Here is an 8,715-nt window from a genome sequence, read left to right as displayed (position 1 = left end):
AAAAGCCCACCCAGAAAGCATGACCACTACACTCCCAGAGCTCACTGCAGGACTTACAGGAAGCTGGGAAGTGAGAGAATCTCTCCTCTCAAATAGTTCTTATTCCTCACATCACATTGGGGAGGACACTTGTGAACCTGGCAAGCCTGACTCTGTTTATATTATTGTTTTTTAAAGATTTTATTTATATTTATTTATTTATTTATGAGAGAGAGAATGAGAGAGAATGGGCACGCCAGTGCCTGTAGCCACTGCAAATGAACTCCAGACGCATGCGCCACCATGTGCACCTGGTTTGCAAGGGACCTAGAGAATCAAACCTGGGTCTTTAGTCTTCATAAGCAAGTGCCTTAATGGCTAAGACATTCCTCCATCCCATTATTGTTATGTTCTTTTAAAAAATATTTATTTATATATGAGCAGAGACAGATATAAGAGAGAGAAAGAGCATGCCAGGGCCTCTAACTACTGCAAACGAACTCCAGACACCTGTACCATCTTGTGCATCTGCCTTATGTGGGTACTGGGGAATCGAACCTGGGTCCTTAGGCTTCACAGGCAAGCACTAAGCCATCTCTCCAGCCCTATATTATTATTTTTATTTAATATTTTTATTGACAGCTTCCATAATTGTAGGCAATAACCCATGGTAATTCCCTCCCTCCCCTCACTTTCCCCTTTGAAACTCCACTGTCCACCATATCCCCTTCCCCCTCTCAATCAGTCTCTCTTTTATTTTAATGTCATGATCTTTTCCTCCTATTATGATGGTCTTGTGTAGGTAGTGTCAGGCACTACGAGGTCGTGGATATCCAGGGCATTTTGTGTCTGGGGGGAGCACGTTGTAAGGAGTCCTGCCCTTCCTTTGGCTCTTACATTCTTTCTGCCACTTCTTCCGCAATGGACGCTGAGCCTTGGAAGGTGTGATAGAGATACCTCAGTGCTGAACACTCCTCTGTTACTTCTTCTCAGCCCCATGATGTCTTCTGAGTCATCCCAAGGTCACTGCCATCTGAGAAGAGAAGCTTCTGTAACCAAAAGTGAGAGTAGCATTAATATATGGGTATGAACATTGAGAGAAGTGCATACTGGGCAGTTTGGTGAGCATGGTACATACATTTAGACAGATACCAACAGACATTACACACCTAGGGCTCATAACTACCCCTTTTGTAGGCTTTCAGCATCAGGTATATATTCCCCTCCCATGAAGCAGGCCTCCAGGCCAATTAGAGAGTGGTTGGTTTCCCCCATCACAGTCATTCCACTATTGCACATTCACTATTGCTCATTTGGCCTGGATGGCCAAATTTAAGGCTTGCAGTGTCCACTGTTAAGTATCTCCACTGGTGATTTCTCTCTCTCCCATTGAACTGCATGGAGCGTAGCTTTTTCCAGCTTTCTGTCAGCTGGTCTACATGGAGAATTTCAGCTCAGCTCCAGCAGGATTTCTCAGTGACCTTGTAACACAAGGATGTGGAGTCTTCAGCAATAGGGTCTTACCATCTATTCCTGGTGGGAAACCAAGAGCCTCGGCAATGGCCTGTAATGTTTTGGGGGCATCAGGGACCTCCCTGGCCAACAAGTCACTGAAAGGTATCCCATCCCTGGCACTGAAAATTTTCTAGTAACAATGTATGGATTCTGGGTGTTCCATTCTCCAAAAAAGTAGGCTTCCATATAACTTAGTCATACTCTTTTAGATTTTGAATAGCCCTCCCTCCACCTTTCCTTACTCAATCTCTTCCCCTGGCCTTATTTAGACCTTTCCACCCCCATTAATCTGTTCTTCTACTTACATATATACAATACCGTCCTATTAAATCCCTTTCCCTCCCTTTCTATTCCTTTTATAGCCCCCTTCTAGCTTACTGGCCTTGCTACTGAATTTTATTTCTACTCATATAGAAGTCCAATCACTTGTAGCTAGGATCCACATATTGAGAGAATATATGATGTTTGGCTTTCTGGGCCTGGGTTACCTCACTAATAATCTTTTCCAGAGCCATCCATTTTCCTGCAAATTTCATAACTTCGTTTTTCTTTACCACTGAGTAGAACTCCATTGTGTGAATGTGCCACATCTTCATTATCCACTCATCAGTTGAGGGACATCTAGGCTGGTTCCATTTCCTAGCTATTGTGAATTGAGCGGCAATAAACATGGTTGAGCAAGTATCTCTAAGGTAATGAGATGAGTCCTTAGGATATATGCCTAGGAGTGGTGTAGCTGGATCATATGGTAGATCTATTTTTAGCTGTTCCAGGAACCTCCATACTGATTTCCACAATGGCTGGACCAGAATTCATTCCCACCAATAGTGTAGAAGGGTTCCTCTTTTTCCACATCCTCACCAACAGTTATGTTCATTTGTTTTCATGATGGTAGCCAATCTGACAGGAGTGAGATGGAATCTTAATGTAGTTTTAATTTGCATTTCCCTGATGACTAGGGTTGTAGAACATTTTTTTAGATGTTTATATGCCATCTGTATTTCTTCTTTTGAGAACTCTATTTAGTTCCATCATCTATTTTTGTTTTTGTCTTTTGTTTTTTCAAGGAAAGGTCTCACTCTAGCTCAGGCTGACCTGGAATTCACTATGGAGTCTTAGGGTGGCCTAGAACTCATGGCTATCCTCCTACCTCTGTCTCCTGAGTGCTGGGATTAGAAGTGTGCACCATCATGCCTGGCCATAGCCCATTTTTTAATTGGGTTGTTTGATTTCTTCTTATTTAGTTTTTTTGAGTTCTTTGTATATTTTGGATATTAATCTTCTGTCAGATGTATAGCTGGCAAATATTTTGTCCCATTCTGTAGGTTGCCTCTTTGCTCTATTCGGTGTCCTTTGTAGTACAAAAGCTTTGTAATTTCACGAGGTCCCAGCAATTGATCCGTGATTTTATTTCCTGAGCAACTGAGGTTATATTCAGAAAGTCCTGGCCAAGACCAACATGTTGGAGGGTTTCCCCTCCTTTTTCCTCTAGCAGTCCAGAGTTTCAGGTCTGATATTAAGGTCTTTGATCCATTTGGACTTAAGTCTTATGCATGGAGAAAGATAAGGATCTATTTTCATCTTTTACAGATCCAGTGTTCCCAGCACCATTTGCTGAAGAAGCTGCCTTTTATTCAGTGAGTATTTTTGGCATTTTTGTTGAATATCAGGTGGCTATGGCTACCCAGACTTACATCTGGGTCCTCAATTCTGTTCCATTGATCTATGTGTCTGATTTTGTGCCAGTACCATGCTGTTTTTGTTACTATGGCTCTGTCATATAGGTTAAAATCAGGTGTGGTGATACCACCAGCCTTATTTTTGTTGCTCAAAATTGTTTTAGATATTCGAGAGTTTTTTTTGTGCTTGCAAATGAATTTTTGGATTTTTTTCTATTTCCGTGAAGAATGCCATTGGAATTTTGATGGGGATTGCATTAAATGTGTAGATTGCTTTTGGTAAGATTGCCATTTTCACAATATTGATTCTTCCAATTCAAGAACAAAGGATGTCTTTCCATTTCCTAGTGTCTTCTGCAATTTCTGTCTTGAGTGTTTTAGTTTTCATTGTAGAGATCCTTTACTTCCTTGGTTAGGTTTATTACAAAGTACTTTATTTATTTTTTGATGCAATCGTGGAAGGGAGTGATTCGCTGATTTCATCCTGTGTGTTTGTTGTTAGCATATAGGAAGGCTACTGACTTCTGTGTGCTTATTTTGTATCCTGCTACATGGCTATAGGTAATTATCAGCTCTAACAGTTTGCTGGTAGAGTCTTTAGTGTTCTTTATGCATAGAATCATATCATCTGCAAATAATGATAACTTGATCTCTTCCTTTCCAATTTGTATCCCTTTATGTACATCTCTTGCCTTACTGCTATGGCTAAGATTTCCAGTACTATATTAAATAAAAATTGGTGACAGTGGACACTCCTGTCTTGTTCCTGATTTTAGCGGAAAAGCTTCAAGTTTTTCTCCACTTAGTATTATGTTGGCTGTAGATTTATCATAAGTAGCCTTTACTAGGTTGAGATATGTTCCTTCTATTCCCAGTCTCTGTAGGACTTTTATCATGAAGGGATGTTGGATTTTGTCAAATGCTTTTTCTGCATCTAATGAGATGATGATGTGATTTTTGTCCTTCAGTGCATTTATATAACTTATTACATTTATCGATTTGCATATGTTGAACCATCCCTGCATCTCTAGGATAAAGCCTACTTGGTCAGGGTGAATGATCTTTCTGATATATTCTTGTATTGTGTTTGCCAAAATTTTGTTGAGAATTTTTGCATCTATGTTCATGAGGGAGATTGGTCTGTAATTTTGTTTTTTTGTTCTATCTTTGCCTGGTTTTGGTATCAGGGTGGTGCTGGGCTTGTAGAAGGAGTTTGGTACTATTCCTTCCTTTTCTATTTTATGGAAAAGTTTGAGGAGCATTAGTGTTAGTTCTTCCATGAAAGTCTGGTAAAATTCACCAGTGAATCCATGTGGGCCTGGACTTTTTTTAGTTTGGAGATTTTTTTATAACTGCTTGGATCTCCATACCTGTTATAGGTCTATTTAAGTGGTTAATCTTATCTTGATTTAATTTAGGCAGGTCATATAAATCAAGGAAATCATCCATTTCTTTCAGATTTTCATACTTAGTGGAGTATATGTTCTTGTAGTATGTCCCTATGATTTTTTGAATTTCTCTGGTATCTGTTGTGATGGTTCCTTTTTCATCTCTAATTTTATTAATTTCTGTCTCTTCTCTCTTTCTTTTGGTCAGATTTGCTAAAGGTGAGTTTCTTGGAGGCAACAAATTGAAGGATCCTGCTTTTTTTGTTGTTGTTAGGGTTAGGGTTCGGATCCTGCTTTTTAACCCAGTCTGCAAACCTGTGTCTTTTGATTGGGGCATTGATGCCATTGATATTGAGTTATTATTGAAATGTGTGTGTCTATTTTTGCAATTTTTCTTTTTCTGTAGTTCTTCTGGTTTTACCTTTGCTCTCTTGTATTAACTAATATTTGAGTATGGTTTGTTTTTTCCAGCTTCCTTACATGTGTGCTTTTCTTTCTCTTCAGCATAGAGGACTCTCTCAAGTATTTTCTGTAGAGCTGGTTTTGTCTTCAGGTATTCCTTTTGCCTGCTTTTGTTGTGGAATGTCCTTATTTCTTCATCTATTTGAATGGATATCTTTGCAGGATAAAATAATCTTGGTTGACAGTTGTTATCTTTCAGACCTTGAAATACATCATTCCAGGCCCTTCGGGCTTTAAAAGTTTGTGTTGAGTAATCTGCTGTTATGCTGATGGTCTTTCCTTCGTATGTGACTTGATTTTTCTAACTATTTTCAATATATTTTATTTGGTTTGTGTGTTTTGTAGTTTAATCATAATATGGTGAGGATAGGTTCTTTCCAGGTTTTGTCTGTTTGATGTTCTACAGGCTTTCTGTATCTGCATTGGCATCAGTTTTCTTCTATGATTTTGTTGAAAATACCTGTTATGTCTTTGGAGTGAATTTCTTCTCCTTATACTATGCCCTGAATTCTTATGTTTGAACTCTTCATAGTGCCCAATGTCTTGAAATTCCCATTCATGCCTTCCTATTAGTTTGTCCTTCTCTTTGTTGGACTGTATTAGATCTGCCACCTGGGTCTTCTAGTTTAGACACTCTGTCCTCTCCTTGATCCATTCTACTGGTGAGATTTTTCTACAGAGTTTTCCTTTTTTTTTTTTGTTTTGTTTTTTCAAGGTCTCACTCTGACCTAGGCTGACCTGGAATTCACTCTGTAGTCTTAGGGTGGCCTTGAACTCATAGCGATCCTCCTACCTCTGCCTCCTGAGTGCTGGGATTAAAGGCATGTGTCACCATGGCTTTCTAGAGAGTTTTCTATTTGACTCTGTTTTTTTTCATGTCTAGTATTTCTGATTGGTAGTATTTTTTTATCATTTCTATTTCCTTACTCATGTTTTGTATTGACCTACTTATTTAAAAAAAATTTGTTGTTTATTTTTATTTATTTATTTGTGAGTGACAGACAGAGAGAGAAAGAGGCAGAGAGAGAGAGAGAGAATGGGCAGGCCAGGGCCTCCAGCCACTGCAAACAAACTCCAGACACATGCGTCCCCTTGTGCATCTGGCTAACGTGGGTCCTGGGGAATCAAGCCTTGAACCGGGGTCCTTAGGCTTCATAGGCAAGAGCTTAACCACTAAGCCATCTCTTCAGCTCCGACCTACTTATTTTGTTAAGTTGGCTTCCTATGTTTTCTTGGGTTTCCTTCAGGAGCTGTTTTTCTTCTTTGATTCCTTTGAACATAGACATAATCATTTTTTTTTTCAAACTTTGCCAGCACTTCATCTAAAGCAGTTTCACTGAAGATCATTTCTGATGGATTTACAATTTATTGTATTGTCTTGATTTTTTGTGTTTCTTGTATTATAATGTAGAGATTTCTGTGTCTTGAGTTAATTTGATGGTTGGGGTTTCTAATTATCTGAAGTGTTCTTAGCCAGATAAATACAACTTTATATATGTTCAGTGTAGGAGTTTAAGGTGCCAGGTATAGTTCTTATACTCTATACTCCAAGGGAAACAGCAGAAGTGACCCTAGGTGTTGAGTTTGCCTGCTGTTCAAGTATTATAGCAGACTGGGTGAAGCAAATGACTGGGAAATTCTAAAATTCAACTGAGCAATATAGACATTCAATCAAAATCAGCACAGAGTATTTACACAAGTGTGGGGATTAAAATAAACATAATCTAGTAAAGCCAAAGTCCCTAAGGGTGTGTGTTGCCACACATAGTCCCTGTCTCCAATAATGACAGAAGAAAAAGACAAAGGCCCTAAAACTCAGGAAACATCAAAAGCAACAATAGGCAACACCAAAATACAGTTTATTTGAGAAGGATAAAGCCAACCACGAATATATCATTCAAATGTCATACATAATCTTTCCTGACATGGAAAGAGAGATTAGCCCTTCCAGTGCAGGCCTATGTATCTGGCCTTGTATAGTAAGTAGGCCCTGTTACCTCACTCAGGAATGTCGAGCGCCCATTCTGATCCCTCTTGGTGCCAGGCGGCTGGGCAGGTAGGTGGGGATGAGTTCTCCAGATGTTCAGAGCCTTGACAGTTGGGGGATGGGAGGCTGTGCAAGGTGCTGTTCAGATGGTCCCGTTTGTATCTCCTTAAGCAGCTGCTCAGCTGGCTTCTGCTGTCCTCCCTCTCAGGCTTCTTGCCTTTGCCAGGAGGTGGGTGTGAGTGGAAAATCCCCTCAACCTGTTTCTGCTCCTGCCCCTCTGGGCAGCAGGTGGGTGGGCTCGTGGATGGGGGCTCCTGGCACCTCGGTGGGATTCTGGCCGGTTTCCTCCTTTCTGGAAGATCTTGGTCTCTCCTGCTTCTCTGCTGTGGTTGATAATAATTTACCTTCATTTTTCATTAGAAGAGTGTATTTTGCTGTTTCTGTTTATTTCCCTCCCTAGGCTGCTTTGGTGTGGCTAGAATGCCTCCATTTTACCCCTATTGTTGTTGTTGTTGTTATTATTATTATTATTATTATTATTTGGTTTTTCAAGGTAGGGTCTCACTCTAGTTCAGGCTGACCTGGAATTCACTACGTAGTCTCAGGTGGCCTCAAACTCACAACAATCCTCCTACCTCTGCCTCCGAAGGGCTGGAATTAAAGGTATGCACCACCATGCCCAGCTTATTATTGCTATTTTAAAATTTTAAAAATATTTATTTATTTGAGATAGAGGCAGATGGAGAGAAAGAATGTACACACCAGGACCACTGGGCACTTCAAATGAACTCCAGACACATGTGCCACCTTGTGCATTTGATTTTACTTGGGTACTAGGGAATTGAACCTGGGTCCCTAGGCTTTACAGGCAAGTGCCTTAATTGCTGAACCATCTATCCAGACCTATGATCATCATCATTATTATTATTATTGGTTTTTTCAAGGTCGAGTCTCACTCTAGCCCAGGGTGACCTGGAATTATCGTGGTTTTTTTAAAGAGGTGGGTCAGTTGTGGCTCTTTAGGAGTGGCTTTTAGGGACCGGGCAAGCGAGCTCACTCCTTTACTATTTGTGTCATCTGCTGGAGTGGGTCAGGTCTTGCTGACTGGGTGGCTTCTCTTGGGAGCATTATTACTTTTATTTATCTTTTATTTTTTTTTAATTTATTTTTATTTTTATTTTTTATTTATTTATTTGAGAGCGACAGACACAGAGAGAAATACAGATAGAGGGAGAGAGAGAGAATGGGCGTGCCAGGGCTTCCAGCCTCTGTAAACAAACTCCAGACGCGTGCGCCCCCTTGTGCATCTGGCTAACGTGGGACCTGGGGAACTAAGCCTCGAACCGGGGTCCTTAGGCTTCACAGGCAAGCACTTAACCACTAAGCCATCTCTCCAGCCCTTATTTATCTTTTAAAGTACTTTTAATTATTTATTTGGAATGAGTCTGTGCTAGGGCCTCCTGCTACTCTACAAATTCCAGACACATATGCCACTTTGTGCGTCCAGTATTATGTGAGTACTGAGAAATCAAGGATGACAGATTTTGCAAACAAGTGCCTTTAAACACTTGAGCCATCTCTCCAGCCCATTTCTTTCTTTCTTTATTCATTATTTCAGAAAAAGAAAGATGAGTGTGCCAAAGGCCTCCTGCCACTGCAAAAAAAATTCCAGACACATGTGCCACCTTATGCATCTGGCTTTAGG

Source organism: Jaculus jaculus, chromosome 10 (assembly GCF_020740685.1).
Source record: "Jaculus jaculus isolate mJacJac1 chromosome 10, mJacJac1.mat.Y.cur, whole genome shotgun sequence".
Taxonomy (NCBI): domain Eukaryota; kingdom Metazoa; phylum Chordata; class Mammalia; order Rodentia; family Dipodidae; genus Jaculus; species Jaculus jaculus.
Note: the sequence above shows the minus strand (reverse complement) of the source record.